Source organism: Alligator mississippiensis, chromosome 3 (genome assembly GCF_030867095.1).
Source record: "Alligator mississippiensis isolate rAllMis1 chromosome 3, rAllMis1, whole genome shotgun sequence".
NCBI lineage: Eukaryota > Metazoa > Chordata > Crocodylia > Alligatoridae > Alligator > Alligator mississippiensis.
The window spans coordinates 204,639,320-204,665,357 of NC_081826.1; the positions used below are offsets into that span (position 1 = coordinate 204,639,320).

The 26,038-nt window shown below is 42.7% G+C and overlaps 1 long non-coding RNA gene across 4 annotated transcripts in view; it reads left to right on the forward strand.

Annotated features, from left to right (window-relative positions):
* The first annotated feature begins 1,414 nt into the window (after nt 1–1,414).
* LOC106740164 (uncharacterized) overlaps nt 1,415–26,038 on the forward strand; it is a 186,683-nt gene continuing 162,059 nt past the window's right edge. For 2 of the 4 annotated variants that reach the window (XR_009460996.1, XR_002087271.2), the window contains exon 1: nt 1,425–2,634. This is a non-coding gene — a long non-coding RNA (uncharacterized LOC106740164). Of the gene's footprint in view, nt 2,635–26,038 lie in introns of all 4 variants that reach the window. The other 2 variants (XR_002087270.2, XR_002087269.2) reach the window with 2 other exon arrangements.

A 26,038-nucleotide genomic window follows, 5' to 3' on the forward strand; every position in this document is an offset into this window, starting at 1 on the left:
CGGCATGTTAGAACAGTTGCTCTTTAGCCTATGGAAGTCTTACATTAAAGCTGCCCCACACACTGAATTTGCCAAGATTCATAAATTCCTGTAGTAAATTTTTGTGATCCCTTGCGAACTCTCAAGAGCACCTTGAGTCTTATGTACAGAGGGATTTAACTCTTGTATAAGGCAGGTCAAGAATCAGCACAGGAGATGAGTGCTCCTCTACTGGTTATAGGTATATAATGCATATAGATCTTGTTCTCAGACATGTAACTCAAGAGGGAATTTGTCACATGGCATTGTAAACAAGGGGAATGTGCTTCAGAAGAGGTGGTCCTGTTACCCCGCTAAGTGTCTGTCCTATGAATGAGGAAGAGAGAGTGTATGAGAGAACAATGGCTGTCTCATTTTTTCTCACATTGATTTTACATCAGCATAACTTCTAGTCCACACCGGTGTTTTGACTAGGTGAAGCCATATGGTACGTCATTCTCAGTATTTGCTCCTTAGCTTTGGAACTCTGTCCTTCTTGAGGCCCACCACAGTCCAAGGCTGAAGATTTTCCAGAAGTGGTATAAGCCCTTACTATTTGGGCAGGCATTTAGCAAGCAAGGCTAGGCCGGGATCTTATTTAAGAAGTTTTGTTTCAGTTTTTATTTAAATATCTCACTTGTAAATTGTGCTGAGCCTTTATTGGGAACGGTGGAAGATCTAATGAATAAGTAAGTAGAGAATCAGGTGTGAGAGTTATGCTGTTGCCTTCACAGTAGGGAACCTATCTTTGAGGCATTAGATCATGGGATGATCAGCTATTAATCCTGACGACTGACTCGGCTTCAAAGAGGCAGGTAAAAGAACTAAAGGAAATTTCTACCGGGATTGGCTATATGCAGAGGTAAGGAAGTCTCTGTCTACAGTGGAAAGGCCAGAATCAGCAATCATATTAACTTTGAGGAGGTACTGGGCAGATTCTCTGCTCTGAGCTCACTTGTGATGAGGTTGGTGAGAATGCTTTTGTGAGCTGGTTATAATAGCTTGTCACCCCAGATCCTGATTTCAGGGCATGACAGAGCAGCATCTAGATCCCCAAGAATCCCTTTGCTGGCTGAAGATAGCACACTACACCCTGAGCACACCTCCTCTTTTTCCTCCAAGGAGGGGCACACTCCTGGCACAAGAAAATGTGCAGGGAACAGGAGAAAAATAAGAAAAAAGGAATGAAAGACTAAATGAAAGGAAAGGTACTAACTGATGGGAGGAGGAAGCCACAAAGCAAAACAATGTCTTGGAATCAATGTATCCACTTTCCTGAGCTTTGTCTCCCCCTCCATTCAAGGAGACAGTTCAGCACCTGATGCTTAATAAGGCTGTCTACTTATTATGTTCTTCTGCTGCAATTTTCCCTATAGGGCTCACAACAGTGGGGAATCACTAGGATGCAGACTGCTACAGCCATACATCTCACCAGCTCATCATGTCCCTGAGGCTGTAAACACACATCTCATCTGAGGTGGTGCAAGTCAAAATTTGGGATGAAAGAAGAGTGATACAGCCCTTTACACACCTAGCCCTTCCAAGATGCATTGCTGCATAGTGGCCATGGAGACCACACATCCTAGTAGGCTTGTCTCTGGAATGACTAGAAATTATCTTGAATGAGCTGCTATTAATGAAATGTCACCAGGGCTTAAACAACTTCCACCTCCTTGATCAAACTAACTCTGGAATCCACCCAGCAAATTCATTTCTTAAACACTACAGTGGTTTGCAAAGGCCACATTACCACCACATTGCATCAGAAACAAACTAATCACCATAGCTACCTTCATGTCCCCAGCTAGTCATACCTTTAGATCCATCATCTACGGCCAAACTCTACATTACAACCATATCTGCTCTGAACCCACCTACTGGAATATGCATCTTGAGGATCTGCAATTGTAACCTACAACTGTAATCTACAATTCCAATATAGTCCCAAGACTGTAGCCACTCACATCAACAAAGCCAGGCTCAGACCTTGCTCTGACCTACTACAATACAAATCCCATGACAAGGACAACAGAGTCCCTCTGATTGTCACCTAAACCTCCTGGCTTGAACACCTGAGACATATCATTAATGACTGTTTTGAGTCATTAATGGCCCAAGGAATAGTTGGCAGTCATGGGGAACAAGCCTGTCTTCGCTTACAAACAGCACCCCCAACCCCAAAGAGTGTACCAGAGCCAAGGAGTCAGCACTAAAAGTGGTGAAGAAGCCACAACTTACCATGGTAGTCCAGGGGATGACAAGCCATGCTACACCAGAGCAGTGGCAGTTTCAAAACCGGCCATCTGTTTGGATTGGAGGGAGGAGCTCCAGACCGGATACTTCAGGCCCTGGAGAAGAGCAGCGAGGGGAGGACACTGGCAGGCAGAGCACAGAAAACATTTCCGGGTTCTGCAGAAGCTAGACGTGTGAGTTCTCCAGCGGGCAAGAGAGGAAGAGCCCACAAATCAAAGGTGGTTGGAGGGCCACCATTCAGCAGCGAAGAGCCATCCAATGTCAGACCTGAAGGCTTCTCTGGCAGCCTGGGGAAGTTGGGCTGGATCACCTGGGACCTGAGCAGACCTGGCCAGGTCTGAGAGGAGCCAGGCATGGGTGTGGGTGAGTCTGGAGATGGCAAGATTGGCAGCAGTTATTTTTATTTATGTTTGCCTTAGGGATTTACCACTCTCATGGACGTGGGATTTTTTTTCTGGCCCAGAGCAGGCTTGAATGGCCTTAAGAGGGGCTTTAGAAGCTGCAGAGAGCTGGGGACTGTTTTTCATAGTTTCATAGTTGGTAGGGTAGGAAGGGACCTGAGCAGATCATCAAGTCCGACCCCTGCCATGGTTTTTGTAATTCTAAAAGAGAGTTCCAGTGGAATCCTTTAACCTAGAACTGAGTTCATCACTGATGTTGATTGCAAATTATTGTATTGGCTCATTCATCAGTGACTGAACTGTTCGTGGGGAACTGACCCCAGACCTTGGCACATGAAACTTTGTTAGCATAGCAACCATCTTTTATGCAATAACTCCTACACTAACATAAAATAACCCAGATGGGAAAGAAGGTGGTGACGTGGGCTTAGAAGCCAAGAACATATACCAACGTATCTGATGTGGTAAGGGTGGGGTGTGAAGGGGTGGCCCTATAAGAGCCCTATAAGAAAACCTACAGGACGATTTCGGAATTATCGTCAGTTCACTAACTCCAGCTCCCATCAAAAACATTGTATTCCATAAAGAAGTGGCAGGAGAGAGCAAATATCTGAGGCAGAAGACTGTGATATTCCTGAATCTATCCCTAACGGCACAGATTAATTAAAGCACCCCCCACTCCTGAAGCACATGTATAAATGCCCATGTGGTAGACTGTGAATTTAGTTTGTAAGCTCTTTGGGTCAGGGTCTGGGAGCTGAGTAGCAACAAGCAGTGTCAGCATTAACAAAGACAAAAATAACAGCAACAGGGAATCTTTTTTCTGAGCCTGACTGTATTAAGCTATTCCATTAACATTTCCAGTTTTTCTCCTTTAAAATTTCTCTATCTACCACTTGTTTTTTGTCATCGTCTTTCTGGCCCTATCCCCCCGTTTCTTGGGTAGGGATTAAGATATGGCCTCTTAGCAGGTGTCTTAAGCTTAAATCTTTGGTGAGACCTGACTGGATACCAGTCTCTGAAGTAGAGGCTCTAGGACTGGCTTTGTGTTAAACCATTTGGATCATGGGTCTTATGAAGAATAACATCATTTGGGAAGCCTTATTATAAGCTGAAAGTGAAAGAAAGGTAATAATTGCATTTAAACACTCAACCAAAGCAAAGCTCACCTCTGGGTTTGTAAATTTGTAGGGAAGCAATAATTACAAGGGGCTTGTGTTGCAGCATTGTGTTTGCTTTGAAAAACAGAATGCTGCTCCACTCCCACTGGATGCATAATTGGATCCTCACAGGTCTCTTGAATCAAAGTAGTGATGCAGTAAAAGTTTATTTATCCAGTGCTCATTAAAAGAAAAGCTGAATGGAATGAGAAAACTCCCACTTTGGGGATGGGATTAGATATCCACATAGTATTCCTCCCCCCTGCTCTTTCAAGGTTTTTTGTTTCTAAATCTGCTCAGAAAGAAAAAGTAAATTGCCAGAAGTGAGATTAGTAAGGAATATTGTTCTAAGGACAATAGGTCTTTATTTCTAGACTGGTGTGAGATCCCTGCTTCAAAAAACCTACAAGACCCCGGAGGTGTGTGAGCTCTTAATTGCCTACCTCTGATAAACTGGCAGTAAAAAGAAATCTCATTCAGCAATGAATCAGCCTGGATCAAGTCCACTTGCTAATCAGAATTTAATGAGGATACTGCTAGCCCTAACATATTCAAAAGGTTCAAAATTGCCCTGGCCTCATGTTTGTGTGGATAGTACTTCCTCTCCCCTCTCACCCTAGCATACAGGTCTACTCAGATTCTTAGAGAGGTTAATTAAGTATGGGCAGACATAGTGGGTCTTTGGAAGGGAGAGTGGGAGATGATGAACTAGTACCTTTTAGGCGATGTGAAAATGTGCTATGAGTTAAATCACTGCTTTCTTACTGCACTACTCAAAGCAAATCAGAACTTGAGAGGTCAGACAAATATCAGGATTTCTAATATATTATCAGAATAAGCCTGCTGCTGCTCTCCTTTACGGAAGGATTGCTCCATACAGACACACAGATTGCCAGCCAAAATATTTAAAACTCATGATTCAAGCCTGTGCAAACTGTAACTATTGCTTACAGTTCTTATTTTTGTGGTGCCAGGGAGCCCTAGCCATGGATCATGCCCTCATTATTTTAGTTTCTGAACAAATACCAAACCAAAAGACAGTTTCTGCCCCAAATTGTGACCTCACTAAAATGTATTTACATTTTATTTTTTATTACCTGCCTTCTGGACTCAAGCATTTTAGTGTTTGTATTTTAAGGGTTTTTTTCTTTACAACTACAGGGTTAGAAATTTGGTTTTTGCTTGTAGTGACACTTGCAATAAAATCTGGTAATCCACTGTGAAGTCAGTGGATTTAGGCCACTGAGGGAGAGATGAGTTAGGGGAAGGGTGTGTCCTGAGTCCAGTACTGTTCAGTATCTTTATGAATATGAGTCAGAGACTGCAACTGAGCACACACTTAAGTAAACATGCAGATAACACCAGGCTGGGTGGAGTTGCAGATACTTTGGAGGATGAGGATTCAAAATGACCTCGATAAATTGGAAACATAGTCTGAAATAAATTCAATGAAATTCAATAAAGATGTTGGACACAACTAAGGATGAGGTTTTTGACTAAGAAACACTTTTGGTACTTAGAAAACTTAGAGATTTCTGGCCAGAGGATCTTATACTCCCTTATAGGGTAATACTGATCTCCAAATTTGGGGTCAGAAAGAATTTTTTTCCCTAGGCTTGATTGGCCAGGACTCTGAATTATTTTTCCTTCCTCTGTAATATACAGCATAGTCCTTTCCCTGGGTTCTTCTGAGCATACATTAACCATTTACTTCCTGGTCACTGCACAGGCAGTGCCCTTATCTTTCCTGTTTTTACCTATGGCATGCTATAAGGTTGTATTGTTGTTTTTGGTATTGTGCCTTGTAGTTACACCTGAGGGTTTGAAGTGGCCATTTGGGGGATTTCTTGAGTTAACAATTGCCTGAAAATCCAAGGAATGGACTAAATGGTCCCAGATGCCCCTTCCAGATCTATGTTCCTATAGTCCCAAATACAAAGCCCTGCACTTAGGGTGGAACAATCAAATGCACAAATACAAATTAGGAAGTGGCTCACTGGGCAGCAGTATGCAGGAAAGGACCTGGGGGTTATAGTAGACCACCGTACACAATCTAGTATTGTTGTAGTACCAACTATTACCATCCTGAGATATATTAACAGAAACGTAACTTGCAAATCACTTGATTCAGCACTAGTGGGTGTTTATACATGTGCTCGGGGAGTGGTGGTGGTGGTGGGGGGGCTTTAATTAGAGATGCTCTAATTAAAGTTCCCAGAGCATCTCATGTATCAGTGTCTTCACGCTTAAAAATGGCAGCAGGGGTGTTTTATCTAAAGCTTGTCAAACGAGCTTTAGATAAAGCACCCCTGCTGCTATTTTTAAGCACAGGGATACTGATACATGAGACACTGGAGGATGCTGAAGCACAGTAATTACTTGATTAATTGAGTCTGTTCCAATGCACTGTAATTACAGCACATAGGAGCAGCCTTGCATTTTACTGGGATGGTTTAGACAGGGATGATCTGGCCTCGAGCAGGGGATTGGACTACATGATCTCCTGAGGTCCCTTCCAATCCTATTTTCCTATGCATCCTTAGAATCAAGCCATTTGAGTAAAAAGGTCCCTGTTCTCCATGAACTCTTACAGTGCTCCACAATTCTGTAAAGTGTGTATAATGTAAAAGCATTGATTGTAAAAAGTACCTAAGGTCAGTTGTAGGTTACTATCCATCAAGGCAAAAAGGAAGCAGGGAAGGAATGGAATTTTTTTCCCTAGAATAATCTAGAGGGGATCAGAGCCCCATAATCAAGGCTTAGTCCAGCCACAATTAAACCCTATGATTTTGATCTAACTTACACTGGTTTTACACAAGTGGAATTTCATTGACCTCAACTAACTGATGTTCTTCAGCCTATTTCTTCTCTGCTGAATGTAATGGTGCTACTCCTGATGTGTAAGTGGGAGGAGAATCACTCTTCTAATTTGCAATGGTGAGAATGAGACCACAGTCAGAATTTACCACTCAACTTTTCCTGAATTTTGCACATAAATTGCGTTAGCCAAGTTTCCTGCCTACCTTTTGCAATGCAGCTCTTCAGGATTTCAGGGATCATATGAATTTGCTATACTCTGCCATGAATAATTCTTATTGAGATTTTCTGTTTCGAAAGAATATTTTCATGACTTGTGCTGATGTGTGGCCTAACAAGATCCAATATTGCTATTGGTTTTAGTGAAAGTAATATTTTGAAGCAGGAAATAATTCATTTAAGGTTGGAACAAAATATAAAACCTAAACTAAACTCAGCTAGTTACAGGATTACTCATCTTTTAAAACTCATATCTTCCACAATGTAATATTTAACAGATTTCAAATGTGTTGTTGGGACACAGAGGGAACAACTTAATGAGGTATATATACACATGTTATTAAATCACTAGTTTGGAGGAAAGTATCAGTTTTACTGTGCCTTACTAATACATGGATTTAAAGTATTAATGCTTGATGCTGAAGTATGCATTTAATAGATAAAATGTATCTGAATAAAAATAAATGGTCAGTACTTTATGAACTACATGCTAATTTGCCATTGCTGGAGTTTATTGCTGCTAGGGAAATTATTTCTTCAGCAATTCTTTTTTTTGTATGAGAATTTTGTACTGCTTTTAAAAAAAGTTGTAGGGGTTTCCATTAAAAAAGTAAAAAGAATGATGAAAATGATTTTTTTTCCATGAAAATTCCCTTTTAATGAAAAAAGCTGCTTTCCATCAAAAATGTTGCCAGAGGAAATTTATGTACTGACTTTACTGAATATTGCTACAGGAATAGCATTAAACAAACTGCAAGGGATAGAGCTGAAAAAAATCTCTCTTTCCTCCATCATGTGCATGTTTTCTATAAGGCTGTACATTCCTGAGGAGTTTGCTTTTACAAAAAATGTGTGCAAACAAAAAATTGATACTACTGAAACAACAGATAACAATACAAATGTGTATAGGTTACTGTAGTTCCTGTCTCAATCCTGGAAAGAGTGTGCATTATTTCTCTTTTACTTGTTCCAAATGATGATCAGTGTGATGATATCTAGAAAAACAGTCCGTCTTAAATGGAAAGTATTATCAAAGGAAACATCAGCAACTTCAGTGAAACAAAAAGGCTTTGAGACAGCTGAGATTCCAGCTTTGTTTCTCTTCCCAGGATGACACCCTCTCCAGAACAATATGCAACCCATAAACTTCTAGCAGCTGAATAATGGGCCACATGAAATTCTGTTTTCACAGTCAGGACTGTAGATGAGACCTTTTAAAAACAGTACATAGATTGATTAATTGATGGATTGACTTAACTTGATTTATATGGTGCCACCCTCAAAACAAGCTCAGGGCAGATTACAATAAAAACAAGGCATAAAACCAGATAATTTTAATATAAAGTAAGTAATAAAATGACCCCCCCCCCAAATACCCCAGAACTTAACTCTGCCTGCTAAAAGTCTTCCCAGTGTTTCCAGAAGATGATCATGTGTGGGCTTCAGCGGGCCTCAAGGGGAGAGAGTTTCAAAGTTGAGGATTGACTGCTGAGAACCACATGCTTCACATGCCATGAGAAGCTACATGTGAGTACAGGGGATCAGCAGTGTAGAGATGCAGCTGGGTGCTTAGGACAAAGCATAAGAAGTCTTACAGTTGGCCTGAAATTGCTAAAGTCAACATGTGGCTGCTGGCAGCAGCCACTTTTTTCAGTTCCTCTCTCCCAAGTTGGTGGCCAAGGTGATTGCCCCTAACACCCTCCTTTAGTTATGCTACTGTAAGGAATGGTCTCATCTCTCTTCTTGTTGAACCACAGCACAGCCAACTGGTGGGAGGGACATGGTGGGGCATGTGCCCCCTGTGAGATTGGCCTGTGACTTGGCACTACTCAGGACAGGGCAGTATTTTTCTGTGCGGGTCAGCAGCGTGTTGAGCTGGTGGGAGGTGGGGGGGGGCACTAAGCCGTGGCACAGAAGTGTAGGGGTGGATATGGGGCTTTTGGCCCATCCCCAGGCCTGCCCATAAATTGTGCCCCCCCTGACATAGGAGGCACCAGTCACCCCTGAAACAGAGTTGTGTATCATGGTCATTCCTGAGATTGCCCTACATCATGGTAGATGTAAATGGACAAGGGAACCCAATGCAAGAAAAAGAAAAGGAGTGTGATAAAATGCAAAGTACAGTTCCCACTGGACACCAGGGCAGCTCAGCTGGGTTCTTAGCTGAAGGAAAATGTTGAAATGTTTCCTCCTGAAGGAAAATGAGGGAATAAAACATATTAATGCATCTAAAACAAGCAGTTTCAACATTTCCAAAACAAAAAGGTCTGGTATTTCCAAAATGGTGCATTTTGACATTTCTGAATCAACTTTTTTTCCCCATAACTTTTGAATCTGCCAAAAATGTGATGTTTTGACATTTGCCTCACTTAAGGGCAAACATGTAAAGATGTCAGAATTTTTTGAAGGAATAAGATTCTGATATTTGACTGGTTCTGCTTCTGATACGGAACCAGATATACAGAAATGGAAGATGTTCTGAATCTTGATGTTGTGGTTCCTGCTTGATTTCAGCAGGAGGTTCCAAATATTTCTTGTTTCATCCAAACAACAAGAGAAAATGTATCAATAATTATGCAAGTCATTCAAAAGATGTAGAATCCTTTTGTTTCTAAATGTTCTACTAGAATTTAGAATTTATAATAATCTGTTAGAAGCCTTTAGGATCACCCATAAAATAAGATTTATAAGACAATCTATTTAGGCACAGCAAGCTCATAATGAAACCCAGCGCTTGCCTTATATCTATAAAATACCAGGAGGAAGATCAGAGTGTAGATTCAGACCTTACTTACTCTGGGGTGAATCCAACCCTAGATTTCTCAGACATGAAGTTGTGAGCTGCTTTGAATGCTGAAAGCCCAATACACAGCACAGTTCTGAGTGAACTCTTCCTCACTTTTTGCAAATATTTCTCTACCTGGTGTCAAATACATCCAAATGGGATGGCACTGATAGATGCAAGACAAGAACCCATTCTTAGAGTTTATGGGTGTTTCCACATGTGCATTTCTTCCAGGACAAACAGTAGCAGCACATAGTTGTGTCACTGCTACCTGTCCCTGAGGAAACACTCATGCATGGGTGCTCTGGTGTGCAAAAAGTTGCCCTGGGTTGGGTAGAGGAGGCTGGGGCCAGCACCTGGGCTGGCCTCAGCAGTGTTACCTAGAGTCCTGGGGGCTTCCCAGTGTTCCAGCAACAGTGATCTGGCATGTGAAGCCTGGTTGGCAACCAGAGTGTGGCTTTGGCCAGCCAGGCTCCAGTTTTGGGCGGCACACATTGCCACCATGTGTGCCACGCTGTTTTTTTTAGGTGTAGGATTTTTTGACGCTGCGATTTCCCGGTGTCAAAAAAACTCATCACACTGCAAATTAGCAGCATGCTGAATGCTTGCATGTGCAGCGTGTGTGGTTAGTGGTGCCGCAGAAGGGTCTGTGGCACTGCATACTGCATGTGCATGCTTGTCTGGACACTCCCTATGCTATGGGATTTGACTACTCATTTTGTCTGAAGGAGGAGCAACTTTGCTAACATCAACGTGCCAGATTCTGGCTTCTTTATGTTAGGTCTGTAGTGCCAAAGGGCTGTGAAAAAGCCAGTTTACTTCTTGTGAATGCTGGGGGGTGAGGTGTAGCTTGGTAAAATGGATAGGATACATCTGGAAAGGAAGAGAAGTGGCAGGAGCAGTTTCTTTATCAGGGGTTCTTGACCGTAGAGAAGCCTGTAGTCAGCCATGTAAGGCTGCTGCAATTTGAAGAAGCTACTGAGTTCTCCTAACTCACTCTGGGTGGCTGTTCTTTGTCTTAGAGTCATCCTCCTATTGGAAATGGAAAAAAGATACTGACAGCCTTTCCTCATGTGGGTGTAAAATCAGTGGAAGTGAGGGGATGAGGTCCCCTATTTTTGTTAGATTTAAAAAACTTGTCCAGATTTACCAGATGCCCCAAATGAAAAGAAAAACGAATGCTTTGAGAAGTTCCCCAAACAGCAGCACTTTCCAGGCTTCCATTCAAATGTATGTTAAGGGCTTGTTGTGCAGGGATGAAACAATATTTTTTAAAAGGGGAAAATGTTCACAAGCTTTTTCAAACCTCAGAAAAGCTTTGCGCTCATTTCAAGTTTTGGGTGAAGATGCGGGTCAAGTTTCAGGATAGTTTCTCAACCCCTAATTACTATTATTAACACGCCTAAATAGAACCTTTAGAAAATCCTTTTGCTAAGGAGGGCTTGAGTGAGCTAATGAGTATGAGAGGGAGAAGAAGGTCCTCATTTGCATTTTAAATACTTCAGCTCACTAATTGGGGAGCAAGGTAGCATTCTTCTATTGGAATGGGGAGAGTTCAGGGGCAGGTGGGAGCAAGAACAATATTTTTTAGACCTGTCACTTTAAAATGCACCCACTGCTGCTTTGACATAGCAGGAAATGCATTTTAAAGTAACACCAAGTAATTCTATCCTCCCTTTAGGCTCTTGCAGGGTTTAATTTTTTTTATTTAAAAAAAATGAGCCAGGCAGGTTTTTCCAAGGTCTCACAGCTTTAAAGAAGAATAACAATATCTGATGATCCTGGAAATAGCCCAATCATCAGATATTGTTATTTGTTTATTCACTTTTTCAAGTAAAATCTGAAAGTCAGGATGCCTTGCACTTATAGTTCTGTTACTGTGCAGCCTTTCTGTATTATACCAGCACATAGACTCCCCACAGATAACCTCGAGCGTCATACTGTCTCCATGTATTGCTGTTTTCCCTCTTTTCTGGTAGATATATATTTTTGGATGCTGTTCTTGCTGTTACATGTATCAGCTCTACCCCAACACACACCCTGATTTTTTTCTTCAGAGGATCTCCAGCTGCAGTAATGTTATCCAGCACAAGGAAGATAGTTGATATTTTATTGCTGTTGAAAACTGTTTCAGTTATCAATGCCTCAGCTTAATGATTAAGACTTCATGGTTTCCTCCCAAACAAAGAATGAGGTCCCCCCCACCCCCCTCTTTTTGTTTTTAAACCAAAATCTACTTTCATCAAATTCTACTGGACATTTGCAAGCTGTTGTGTACTCAGCAGTGTCACTGAGTGAATCCTCTTGTGGATTTTGAAATGATGTAGACTCCTACATTAGGCAACATGAAAGCTCTGCCCTTTGCGCTATACGCAGTGTGTTTTTAGAGGCATTTCCAAGTCACAAAGAATGGTAAATCAAAGTGACTCTCTGTTTCCAGAAACATTTTCTTCTTTCCATGAGCCAAGGAATCCAATGATCTGAAGTGTTTTGCTTTGAGCAATATTTTGGCTAATAATTGTTTATTTTGTAATTGCACAGACGGGGTGAAATTCACCCCTGTCCAAGGCTATGCAACATTTAAGCACCACTTGCTGCTTATTTTGAAGCCTTGAGTGGGATGTGAGCAGAGCACTCACGCTATTCCTTTCCAAAGAGCTGAATTTCACAATAGTTCACGTGGCCAGTTATGAATTAACCAAGGGGATTAGTTCTCCATTTCATGCTTAGATATATAATGTTATGATTCTACAGTTTGTTCTTAAATTAGTAAAAAAAAAACCCCACTCAAAACTTTTGTGGAAAATTTGACTCTACTGAAGAGAAACTCCTTAGTGCTGATGCAAAGTAACAATGCCTACCATTGTTTTGTGCATATAACTCCCTCTAGGAACCATGTGTAGGCTAACAGCAGGATTTCTCTTAAATAAAAATGAAAGTATACCACCTTTTCATTCATATAGCCGAAGAAAATATCTCCCTCCAGCATGAGTCTTATTAAGAAGTTAGAGGCTCACCTGGAAACTGCTAAAACAGAGATTGGGAGCTAATCAGGATTGGGCCCATAGTACACCTAAGTGCATTTGTCTATCAGAAGGAGGTTTAATAAAATGATGCTTAACTGGGTTCATACCAATTCCAAAAAAAAGGAGCTATTCAGTTTTTATTAAACACTTGAATAGATGGACAAAAATTGCCTCTCTCTTGACTAGTTATACATCATTTTATTAAACACTACTTTTGCTAGATGGTACATATACTTTGGTGCACCATGACATGCACTGAACACTGATCTCTCTTTCTACCTGTACTTTTTAGGTTCAAGTGCAACATCTTGGAACAAGCTAATAGCACTCTTTTAAGGCTTAAAAGATGGTATATTTTGTTTTCCCAGTATAAGACTGGTCATCAAGACACATAAATAGAGAGCTTTGCTGATATTTCCGTTCACACAAAATGACCTCAGGGAAAATGGGTTGGAAATAAGACCATGGTGATCCTATATCTGTAAATATATTTTCTATAGCAGAGTCCTTAAAAAAGTTGTTTGTACACACTAGATTCTGCCTCCTGTCACGGTGTTTGTAATGCAATGGAGGAAGCATTTGACTGAAAAAACAGTGGTGCTTGTTAGTATATAGCAAATTTACCCTTTCATTTCTTGTTGCAACTCCATAGTGACTTAGCTTGTTATGCTTCTCCTTTCCTGAACGGGCATCATTCTCTTTCTTTGCGCAGAATCGGACAGCTGTTTTCAATACTATTTCTAAAAGACCTTGAAAGAAGTGCAAGGTGCCATCCATGCACTCTGACCAAGGATTATTAAAAGACTTGATCAGAAAAAGAGAGAGAGGAGAGAGAGAGAACGAAAAGAAAATTGGCAGCCTCCTTCCACAAATGAGCTCTGCAGTCAGCCACTTGGAATGATCTTAAACAGCTTTTGAATAGGTCATCTAAATGTATTTTCTCTTTTAAGTAGGTTTAAGTAAAAGCAGATTGCTGTTTCTCTTCCCTTGTTTCCTTGACATCACAACGTGATGATGCCTGTTTGAAGCCAGACACAGAATGAGGTGTATGTGTGGAACATATGGAATTGGTTTCCCTCTCAATGATAAACACATGAATCTCCTCCTTAGTCCTGTCACTTTTTTAGCAGCTCAGAAATAACTTGGACACTAGAAGTGGACCATGAAGTAATCAGATTATGGTTCCCCCAAATGCGGCCCCACTTCTGCAACCACTTAAGTATATGCCGATCTTGACAAACTTCAATGGCACTGCACATATGCTTACGTGTCTGCAAGAAAGAGGCCAAAATAGCTTATCAGTTTGCCAACTTCTCACTCTTTCTTTTGGCAATAACACACACGGGTCAAAACAAAGGGTGGAGCATAAATGTGCACAACAGGTTTACCAAGTGTAATAGATTTTGAGGCCAGAAGGGACCATTATGATCCTTCTGTCTGATCTCTTGCCAAGGCTGGATTAACTCCTGTGCCAGCCCAATGGGGGCTGCTGGGAGTGCAATGTTTCTTAGGTTGGAGTGCCCATAGCCATTGCAGTGGATTCCAGTGCCTTGCGAAGCAGAAGCCAAATCCTTGAAAAAGCTCTCTTCCTGCTGAATGCAACATGTAGGGAAGATGTGGGCACTGCTGAAGAATAGACTGGTAGACGGGCCCCAAAATCTTTAATATGGCCCTGTCACCAGCCTACCAAGAGTATCCTGGGGGGCACCAAGGCTTTTAGAAAAACTTCAGAAGTAGAAGGGGCAGTACATTTCCCAGCTGCCCAGGCCAAGCATCTTCCTCTGTAACTATAGAGCCAAGTATTTATGGCTGTACACATAGATGTCCCCCAGGGAACCTTTGCTGTGGCAGCAGCAGCCAGGGTGTGGGGAGACTGCACACAACTACCCCACTTCCCCACTCTCTGACATCTTTGTTCTGGGGGCATAACAATGGATGGTTATGCCTCTGATAGAGATTGTCCAAAGCAGGCTTGCAGCCCTATGTTTTTCAATGATTGCAGTAGCCCTCCCCTACTTCATGTGGATAGGGTTGCCAGCCCGGATCGGCTGGGGGTCTACCGGAATTGGCACTGATCTCCCAGTGACTATTGAAAGCAATCAGGGAGATTTTAATAGGATATTTTAAGAAAATAAATTCAATTAATGACATTATGTCATGGTGGGGAAAAAAATCTCAGGGAATAGCTTCAGTTAGAGATGGCAACTCTACATATGGTTTAATGACTTCTGTTACTTTGTGCAAGCACATGGGCTTGCTATTGGGGGCTTATTGTGTCTAAAGCACTAGCCCTTTTAGGCTCTAACTTAAGTTGGTGCTCTTGTGTAACCCTAGTGTAAAAGTCCATACAAACAAATGATAGGAGAATGACCCTATCAGGAAGTGCAGATTCATAGATTCATAGATGTTAGGGTCGGAAGGGACCTCAATAGATCATCGAGTCCGACCCCCTGCATAAGCAGGAAAGAGTGCTGGGTCTAGATGACCCCAGCTAGATACTCATCTAACCTCCTCTTGAAGACCCCCAGGGTAGGGGAGAGCACCACCTCCCTTGGGAGCCCGTTCCAGACCTTGGCCACTCGAACTGTGAAGAAGTTCTTCCTAATGTCCAATCTAAATCTGCTCTCTGCTAGCTTGTGGCCATTGTTTCTTGTAACCCCCGGGGGCGCCTTGGTGAATAAATCCTCACCAATTCCCTTCTGTGCCCCCGTGATGAACTTATAGGCAGCCACAAGGTCACCTCTCAACCTTCTCTTGTGGAGGCTGAAAAGGTCCAGTTTCTCTAGTCTCTCCTCGTAGGGCTTGGTCTGCAGGCCCTTGACCATACGAGTGGCCCTTCTCTGGACCCTCTCCAGGTTATCCTCATCCTTCTTGAAGTGTGGCGCCCAGAATTGCACGCAGTACTCCAACTGCGGTCTGACCAGTGCCCGATAGAGGGGAAGTATCACCTCCTTGGACCTATTCATCATGCATCTGCTGATGCACGATAAAGTGCCATTGGCTTTTTTGATGGCTTCGTCACACTGCCGGCTCATGTTCATCTTGGAGTCCACTAGGACTTCAAGATCCCTTTCCACCTCTGTGCCACCCAGCAGGTCATTCCCTAGGCTGTAGGTGTGCTGGACATTTTTCCTCCCTAGGTGCAGCACTTTGCATTTCTCCTTGTTGAACTACATCCTGTTGTTTTCTGCCCACTTGTCCAACCTATCCAGGTCTGCCTGCAGCTGTTCCCTGCCTTACGGCGTGTCCACTTCTCCCCATAGCTTTGTGTCATCTGCAAACTTGGACAGAGTACATTTGACTCCCTTGTCCAAGTCACTGATGAAGACATTAAAGAGTATCGGTCCAAGGACCGAGCCCTGCGGGACCCCACTGCCCACACCCTTCCAGGTCGAGACCGACCCATCCACCACGACTCTCTGGGTGCGGCCCTCTAGCCAGTTTGCCACCCACCGGGCTGTGTAGTCATCCACATCACAGCCTCTTAACTTGTTCACCAGTATGGGGTGGGATACCGTATCGAAGGCCTTCCTGAAGTCTAAGTATACGACATCCACCCCTCCCCCTGTGTCCAGGCGTTTTGTAACCTGGTCATAGAAAAAGACTAGATTGGTCAGGCACGATCTGCCCACCACAAACCCGTGCTGGTTTCCCCTCAGCATAATTTGCCCTGCTGGGCTCTCACAAATGTGAGCCTTGATAATTTTTTCAAAGACTTTACCAAGGATGGAGGTGAGACTGACTGGCCTATAGTTGCCCGGGTCCTCCTTCCTCCCCTTTTTGAAAATGGGGAGCACGTTAGCTCTTTTCCAGTTCTCCGGGACTTGGCCCGTGCGCCACGAGCGTTCGAATATTCCCGCCAGAGGCTCTGCAATGATGTCAGCCAGTGCCTTCAGCACCCTTGGATGGAGCTCATCCGGGCCTGCCGACTTAAAGGCATCCAGTTCTTCCAAGTGACTCTGCACCATCTCAGGATCTACGTGTGGAAGTCTGGCGCCTTGCTGCTGCCTCTCTACAACCCCAGTGAGAGACTTGTCGTGCCCCTCACTTAGGAACACTGAGGAAAAGAACTCATTGAGGAGTTCAGCCTTGTCCCCCCTGTCCGTCACCAATTTTTTCTGCCCATTTAGCAGGGGTCCTATTCCTCCCTGGGCCTTCCTTTTACTCCCAATATACCTAAAAAAAATTTCTTGTTGTCTTTTACTTGGGTTGCCATCCTCAGCTCCATGGTAGTTTTGGCCCGTCTAACTGCCTCCCTACAAGCACGAGCAGAGGAGGTATATTCATCTTTAGTGATCTCACCTTGTTTCCACTTTTTATGTGCTCCCCTTTTGGCCCTTAGGCTGCCCTGGATTTCTCTGGTCAGCCATGGAAGCCTCCTGGCCCCTTTCCCTCTTTTGCCTCGCTCGGGGATCGTCTTGCTTTGTGCCCGAAGGATCGTTTCCTAAAGGCACAGCCACCCTTCTTGGGCTCCCCTCCCTTCAAAACTTCTACTCTGCAATGCGTCCTTGACTAATAGCCTGAGTTCATTGAGATCAGTTTTCCTAAAGTCTAGCACTTTCACCCTACTCGTTACCTTACCCACTCGCCGTCTTATGTTGAATTCTATTATTAGGTGATCACTGTCTCCCAAATGGCTACCGATCTGGAGGTCCCCTACCATGTCATCCCCTGTTGCCAATACCAGATCCAGTATGGCATTCCCCCTAGTGGGACCATGTACCTCCTGTGTCAGGTGGAGGTCCTGTACACAGGTTAGAAACCTGTGTGAGCAGTGGGACTTTGCTGTCTGCGTCTCCCAGCAGATGTCCGGGTAGTTTAGGTCCCCCATGACTACCGCCTCTTTAGCTTTTATGGTGTCCGAGAGTTGCCTCAGGAGCCCCGCATCTATTTCTTCCCCTTGGTGTGGGGGTCTGTAGCAGACCCCTACCACCAAATCCCTTTCTGCTTGCCCCCCATGTAGCCTAACCCACAATCCTTCTACTTCCTCAACCTTGGATTCTGTCTTGATGAGGGTTGATGTATATTGCTCACTGACATAAAGTGCAACCCCCCCCCTTTCTTCCCCGACCTGTCCTTTCTATACAATCTATAGCCCTCAATATGTACCGCCCAGTCATGGGATGAATCCCACCAGGTCTCTGTTAGCCCCACTAAGTCATAGGTGTTTAGTGCAAGCAGGAGCGCTAGTTCATCCTGCTTGTTCCCCATGCTCCTAGCATTAGTATATAGGCACTTGAGCCCTGCAACTGGTGACTTTGCTGCCCCCCCGCTCCGAGTCCCAAGGGGCCCATTGTTTCTTACCTTCTTGTTTCTTACCTGTTCTGTAGTGCTGGTCTCCCCATGGCTTTCAGGTTTCCAATGCTCTCCTTCTTCAGGCTGGTCTGTCCTTGTGGGTGCCACATGGTTTGGTGGTCCACAGCTTCCCCTGCCCTCGTACTCCCCTCCCCCCGACGAGCCTAGTTTAAAGCCTGCCGGAGGAGATCCGCCAACCTAGAAGAAAACACACGCTTACCTTTGGGGGACAGGTGAAGCCCATCCCAGCTGAGCATGTCCCTCGTTGTGATGTGCGGGTCATTGTCCAGGAAGCCGAAGCCTGCCTCGAGACACCACTGCCGAAGCTGCCAGTTGGTTTCTCGGATGCAGTTCTCATGCCGTCTTCCTCGTCCGGTCACTGGTAGGATGGAAGAGAATACCACCTGTGCACCAAACTCCTTCAGCATGCTGCCCAGAGCACTGTAGTCCGCCATCAGGTGATCGGGGGTTCTCCTGGCCGCATCATTAGTACCCACTAGATAGTCTAAATAGACAAGAAAGCACAAAACAGAGGTTAAATTATTTCCCCTATATTCTGTAATAGGTTAGGGCCAAAATCAAGAACAGAACCCAGCTCTCCTGACTTCCATAGCATGACATTTTCCTCTTCAGGTACAGTCAGTTCTGTGCAGGTATGTGGCCTCTGTTTGTGCCTACATTTTGACATAGAGCCATATGACGGATGGGGTTTATGGCCTCTAAGTCTCAGCTAGTGGTGCATGACCTCAGCAATGAAGTCCATAGGAGTTAGGTGCCTGAAAACCTTTGAGGATCTAGATCATAATTACTCATGTCCATGAAGCCAGAGTGTACAAAAAAGGCACTAGTGTTATTGCTCCAATCCCACAGGGAGAAGTGCTAGGTGCAAACCCAACAGCCACCTCCGCATGCAAAAAAAAAAAAAAAAAAGCAAGTTGCCTGCACACATCCCATTTTTGCTGGGACAATTGTTTGTGCCTGGGAATTTGCAGAAAGAGGGGTAACAATGTAGCCGAGTGCCCTGGGGCAGTGGCAATTTCCAGTTGCTTCCGTGCTGCCAGTGCAACTATGCAGCTGTAGCAACAGTGGGTTTTTTCCCCCTGCCTGTCCAGTCCCCATGTTGGCTCTTGGGGTGGCTGCCCTGGTTGCCCTGTCCTAGTTATGCTACTGTTTGCAGGTACAAAATAAGAAGCCAAATTATTACCCCTTTGACAATTTGGCCTCCTGTATATGTTCACAGTAGCAGTGGCATGGCACTGAGGAAGTACTACTGATTGTCCTGTAGAAGCCAGCCATTTTGTACCAAACTAAGAAGTACACCTGCTCAGTTACTGTCATCTGCTTTGCTGTCAGCAGCAGGATCCCATAGAATCCCAACAACTTATTTGTCCAGTTAAGGGCCATTAGATGTAAGGAATATACCTTTTAATATGCCTGTGCATTTGGTCATTTGTATATGCAAATGCACTAATTGGGTATTTGCAGACTCATCTGTCCATTTATGGAATCATTTAAGGAATCAACAGCTACTAAGAATAGGAATATCAACAGAAAATAACAGCTGAAGGAAGGAAGGAAGGAGACAAGATAGAAAGCAGAAAGGAAGAGAAAGAGCCTTGAATACATAGAGGTCATTTTTGAAAATGAGACACATCTGTCTGGAAAATGAAATCTGTCCAGAAAGCAGTGAGGGGGAGGGGTGAAAGGTGAAACATTGCCAGTAAAATAAAAGAAAATCCCAAACTTTCCCACAGAAAATCTTAGTTGAATGAACACAGAAACAGAAGAGTTAAGAAGAAAGGATTTATTTGCAGAAGAGAGCCAAAGAAAAGATTGCAAGACAGGAAACATGTCCACAGAATCATTTAACACCGCAGGAGGCAGAAATGATGGTAACCAATCTAATCCAACAGATTTGGATCGGTTTCTGCTTGTTTTGAACATTTCTGGGAAGCACATGATTGTGGAAGGTAGGAGCTTTGGCAGATTTAATACTGAAGTCCTCTCTCTCCAGAAGAGATACAGGATGGGCACTGAAAGCTTCTCCATATAGCTCCTCCTGTGAACCTAATCATGGCCCCTCTTTTATCAGTTTAACATAACTCCAGCAGCACAAAACAGCCAGCAAGCTCAGCAGATCTGACTGCCTAAGGACTTTCTCATTGTAGGAGATGGTGGAGGCACTATAACAGGCCTTCTGCCACCTTGTCCTAGCACAGTTGTATCAGGGATGCTGCTGGAAGAAAGAGGACATGTCTCTCTTGGTGATCTCTGTCACCCTAGTGTGGTTGGCAGCCATGGCACAGTTTAGCTGTCTCAGATTGCTTTATATGTCATGGACCAGGCTAGTTGCTGCTTGACTCCAGAACCAGGGGGGAGATGACCCCTTAAAGATACCTTTCCCTGTCTCTCCTGAGTTGTGTCGGATGTGGCTCAGACCCAGTTTTCCTTGGAATCAGCAGGTACTGCCATACTGCAAATAATAAATTAGAAGAAGGTGGCACACTATCTTTCTCTGGTTTTGTGTTTCTGTGCTGTAGCTAATACATTGCTGCACTGTCAGAAAGCTGACTGCCATAACAAATTTCTGGCACTGGGCAATTTGGGTATCCTGTTGTTACTTTCACTGGTGAGGATTTTATAGACATTCCTGTGAAAAAGCCACCTGCTGTGGAGTTTCTTTCTTCCTTCAGAGATCTACATTCTGGCTCCTTCCTTTGACTACATTTACTAGGCTTCAAAGAAGAAATGCACTGGAGACTATATAGAGCCAGGAATCCTAGTGATAAAGAAAACAGTTGGTATTACAGATGCATTGTAACACCTTTCTTTATTGGAAGTAATGCTTAGAAGTAATAATTTTTAAAACCTTACTTTTAACTTCCTTCTTAAAATGATCACTAACCTCAGGAGTTTACAGTAGCTCTCCAATATGTTCTGTGCCATATGCGCTGCCTAGCAATCCAGAGTCAACGTTTCCATCAGCAAGGGAGGATAAGATATGGGAAGTGCAGATCCCGGAGGGGTTTAGATCCTCTCCTCAGATTCTGCTGCTGTCCAGAAAAGCTGGCAAAGAAAGAAACTTTAGGAGCTTCTTGGAAAATGATGGAAAACGAAAGTTTCAAGTCATAAATGACACAGGAAAAAACAAACACAAAAACAATGGCAAATGAGAAAAAGATGGGGAAAATTCCAGCATCTGTCCCTGCACATGGTATTTACATTTCCAAAACAGTTTGTCATTCCATTCAACATGGAAACATTCATAGCTTATAAAGACAACACCAGTAATGAGAACCACCTAAAGACAAACTAAACTGAAATTAACTTTATTAAATCAAAAGAAACACTTGAGGATTAAATGACTTATACCAGAGTTTTACCTGAGTGAGGCATGAGTAAAAACTGAGTAAAGACTTCAGGACTTTGGTTTTACAGATTATTATTGTTATTGTTAACATTAACCCCAGCAGGGACCGTGCATGAACGGTGTAACTTAAAGCAGCCCCATAGCTGTTCTAGCACTTATGCTGAAGCAAACTGACCCGTAGGAAAATGTTCCTCTTCTTTTGCCAAGCACAGATTGGCTGCAGGAGGGAATTTGGCCCAGCATTTACTTATCATATAATACTGTCAGGGGGAGGCATATCTGGATTACCTCTGTTGTGCCAATAACAACACCTAGATCTTAAGAGGTGTTTTACATTCATAGCTTTCCAATTAAGTACTGGAGGACATGATGAAGTTCCTATGTTATACTTTGGTAATGGACTCTGTTGCTTTGGTATGGACATATATAGGAATGCTTCTGGGGGGTGTGTGTGTGTGTGTGTGTGTGTGTGTGAGAGAGAGAGAGACAGACAGACAGAAAAAGAGAAAGAGATTGACAGAAAAAGAGGGAGAGATTGATCACAAATAATGTTTTGTTTCCCTCCATAGGAACAGCATTTTCAGGATGCCAGTGCTTACAGATAGACACTTTTGACTACATCTGTGTATGATGTTAACTCTCTAGTGTTTGGTATCTAACAGGAGACTGGTCCCAGGAGACGGGAGTTAGAGCACTCTGTAGAAGATAGGGATAAGAAATTCCAACCTCTAGCATGTCTGGAGAGAGAACATTGATTATATACATGCCTTGTCATCTAAATTCTGCACAATGGAGTTTTATGATGAAAATAATTCAGACAGTTCCAATGCAGGGCCTTGAGAGTGAATCCACGCCAAGCCTTGAAACAGACCTCAAGAAAGATCTTTTGAGTTCACCATGCTATAGCATTAAAACTAGAAAATATTAATACTAAAAGAATATGAATACTGAAACACTAAACACTAAATACTAAAAGTAATATTAAAACAGCTTTAATTACATTTCTATATAGTAAAGGGTAAAAGGTGCAGCTGAGTTAAGGACAAGCCTGAAAGATTTATGGAGCTTCATTTCCATTGGCTGGTCAGAAGCTATATCATAAATGTGGCATGCTGATGATGCATGGCTGTTTTGCTTTGCCTATAGGGGACAACATGACAAGGGGTTTTTTTAGACATGAAATTAGAAGAAGATTGTCTTGGTTGTATCACTTTAAGAATAATGTTATATATCAAACTATTTAATGACACTTAAAGTTAGATACTGGAGGAAAATGTAACCTTTCTCCTTCTGATTTTCTGTTCAAATGAACCAATTATTTTGCTGACCTCAGGGTCTGAATTTCAAAGGGGGCTGAAGACAGGCTTAGGCCTGCTGCTATGGCAAATTCCAAAATACCCAATTACTGACCTCAGAAGGAGTCAGCATTCCAGAGATTAGAGTCACTGGGAGTTTGCTTCACAAACTCACTTCTAATAATATACCATAGTGCAGACACCATTAACCTGCCTTTTTCAGTTAGCAAATAAGATATGTCTCAAGGCAAAATAGTTATTAACAGTCAGGGGTAGGAGTTACATTTCTAATTGAAAACAGCAACATCTGCAGGGGAAAGTAATAAAAGTATATAACAAGTAGATGCATTAGTGAGTTATGGTGAGTCTAGGTAATCAGTCCACAAGGCCAGCCTCAGCAGAAACAATGAGTATTTTACTTTTTCGTGAACCCTGGATATTGAGGAGTTTCCCCAGGATTAATTCTGTTCTTCCTAACCAACTCTACTAACATCATCTTGGCACACTTCCCAGGTTCCCTTGGTTATTATTTGTACTACAGTTGTTGGGATGTTTGCACCATTTTCAGGGCAAGCTAATTCTCTTTTTTTTCCCTCTTTGGTGTCAGGATGCATTTCAATAACGAAAGCTTTTGGTATGAGGCTGCCTGATGTAAAGCTATTGTGTCTCAGCTGTCAGTTATACTAAGGCATCTTTGGCTTTGAGTTATTCTAATATGAGTGACCTGCTGGTTCTCCATACAAATCTTTTCCTCTGCTTTTATAATTAAAGCTACCAGGCAAAGCCTGCAAAGCAGGTCACCTGCTGAGCACCCACAACTCCCACTGAAATCAACTGGTGTTGCAGATATAGTAGAAAGATATAGTAGGGGGCGCATATGAACATATCTGTAGGAAAAGCCCTCCTCTTTGCCAAACTACTGGCTATATTCAGATTTCTTATTTCTGTTTTTAAGCAATCCTGGCTTAGTCAAACTCCCATTGAGGACAGGTAGCAAGAATGACGGTGTTTAACAAAACATCTCCATTGTAGTACAAATGAAATCCATACACACTTTGAAGACTCTCTCTGTTGATGATGATGCTAGCTCTTACATTATGCTGTTTGAGACATGACCTTGGTTCTCTACATACTGATACCAAACTTATAGATTTCAGTGTATTTACTAAATTTGTGGAAGATAAACAAGACGCCTTTCTTGAATGTGCTCAGCAATGGCACAATCATGTACGCTGAGCAGCTCTTATTTAACCTACTCAGCTACTTTCAGTGGTCTTTAATCTCCTCAGAAAGAAGACTTTACCATATTTTTTAAAGTTAATACAGTTTCTCAGCATGACATTTTCAGGGGCATAATCACTCATCATTGAAAAGATGAATATGAACAAATTTGGCAGAAAAAGACATTCCTCTTGGTTTCATTTGGAACCAAAAGTCTTTGCTCCCAGAGACTTTGCCCAGCATTCCAGCATGCAGACACAAGATGATTGCACAAAATCCTACAGACATGCAAGTTCTCTAAGCCAGAAACCGTGGCAAAGTTGATAAAGACTGTATAGATGGCCAGAATTTCTTGCCAGCATTTTCCTCTATCTTTACAGCAACCAAATATTGTTCAAGAGTATGTTTTACTGCTTTACTCAAGCTATGTTTCTGCAAGAATGTCAACGATAACATTCAAAAGCAAGCCATTCAACAGTAACTGGTGACATTTCCCAATATCTGAGACAAGCAAAACTAAAAACAATTTTCTTACCTGTACAGTTGCAGATGGTAATGATGTTTAAACTTTTTTTTATTTTTTTAGGGCAGTACCTTCCTTCCAAATTGTCTTAAAAGGCCTATTTGCTCAGTGAGTAGATGTCATAAACATACAACCATTACATTTTTTATTACTGCTTTCTCAGTTCATTCTGTGCCAGTGGTTCTCAACCTTGTTAGATTCAAGACCCACCTTGGAAAATGCCAGCCCTTCCCTCATTTTTGACTATGGAAAAATAAAAGAGTCCTTTTGTTGCAAAGAACTCAGAAAGAACTCAACAGGTCCAAATGTTCCTGACACTATGGATTATGGATTCCGTTATCTGGATTTATCTTGTGAATCGTGTAGGTGTTTTCACACCTAACAGTGCTAGTATTGTGTGACATCCCACCACGCTGCATTCTTCAGTTGAGAACCACTGTTCTCAGCTAAGTGGGGTACATTCATCTCCTCTATCTTAGGTTGTTATACTACTCCAATGAGCTGTTACTCTGATGAGGATTATTATACTACTCCAATAAGCCAAGATTTGTAATGTTCTTTCCATCTTTGAAAGCTGCCTCTTTATTCATGGATAAATTTGGTACCAGCAGCAGCCTTGGTAGGTGAAGAACAAATTAAACTTTGAATGACCTGAAACCATCTAGCTATGTACAGTACACAGGACCTGATCCAGATCCCATTTACTTTCATAGGAATTTCACCATATACTTTCATGGGATGTGGTTAAGGCCCAAAGTGACTTTGTATAAAGGCATAACTCATCCTTATCTTCCCTTCCCCATTTTCCTATTTCTTCTTCTTATGTGTTATATAACTAGATTGTAAACTCCTAACTTCAGTGAAGCTTCCTTTGTAAGCTCCTACTGCATGGTCCTGTGTATGACCATAAACTGCATCTGCCTGGAGGGCTTGGTGACAATGTGGTGGGGTAGCTCCTTTAAAATACCACAATGTTGCAATCTCCAGAGTAAGGTGAGTATAGGTGCCTCAAAACCCTTGCTCCCACTGCCTTGTAGATACTCAGTTGGAGAAAGGGCTAAGGGACATTACCCTGACAGAAAAATGTGCCCTCACTGAAGCATTAGATATTCAGCAGCAGTTCTTATCTGTTGCTCTCTGGCAGAAGCTACAGCCATCGAGGCACTGAATTTCCAGACTTGTCTGGCCTTTGGATTCTGTCTCAGTGGTCTACAGGGGGCATGGTAGGCCTTGGGCAGTGTCCATTCTTCCATACTCTTGCCTAGGCATATGTATTGAAGGTATTGGTGTGATGCTTGTAGAACTCTGTACAAGTGGATTCATCAGGCACCTGACTAGACCTCTTACATGTACATCATGATCCAGAGGATCAATGGTTGCATATTGCATGGAGCCCCTGTCATGAGTGGGAGCCTGGCAATATAAATAATAATTTATTAATCTATAATTAAGGTTCTAACACTTGGTGTCAGATATATAAGATTTGGCCAGAAGTTGTTATTCAGGTTTTTGTCAGTCCTTATTCATACCAGATACTAAATTATATTATTATTTTCCTTCATTACTCAAGATGTCAGGGAAAAAACACTAACTAATGCAGGTCAAATGTAGACCAGGGCATCAGTAAGTTTACAGTGTTATCACCTCCCTTGGTA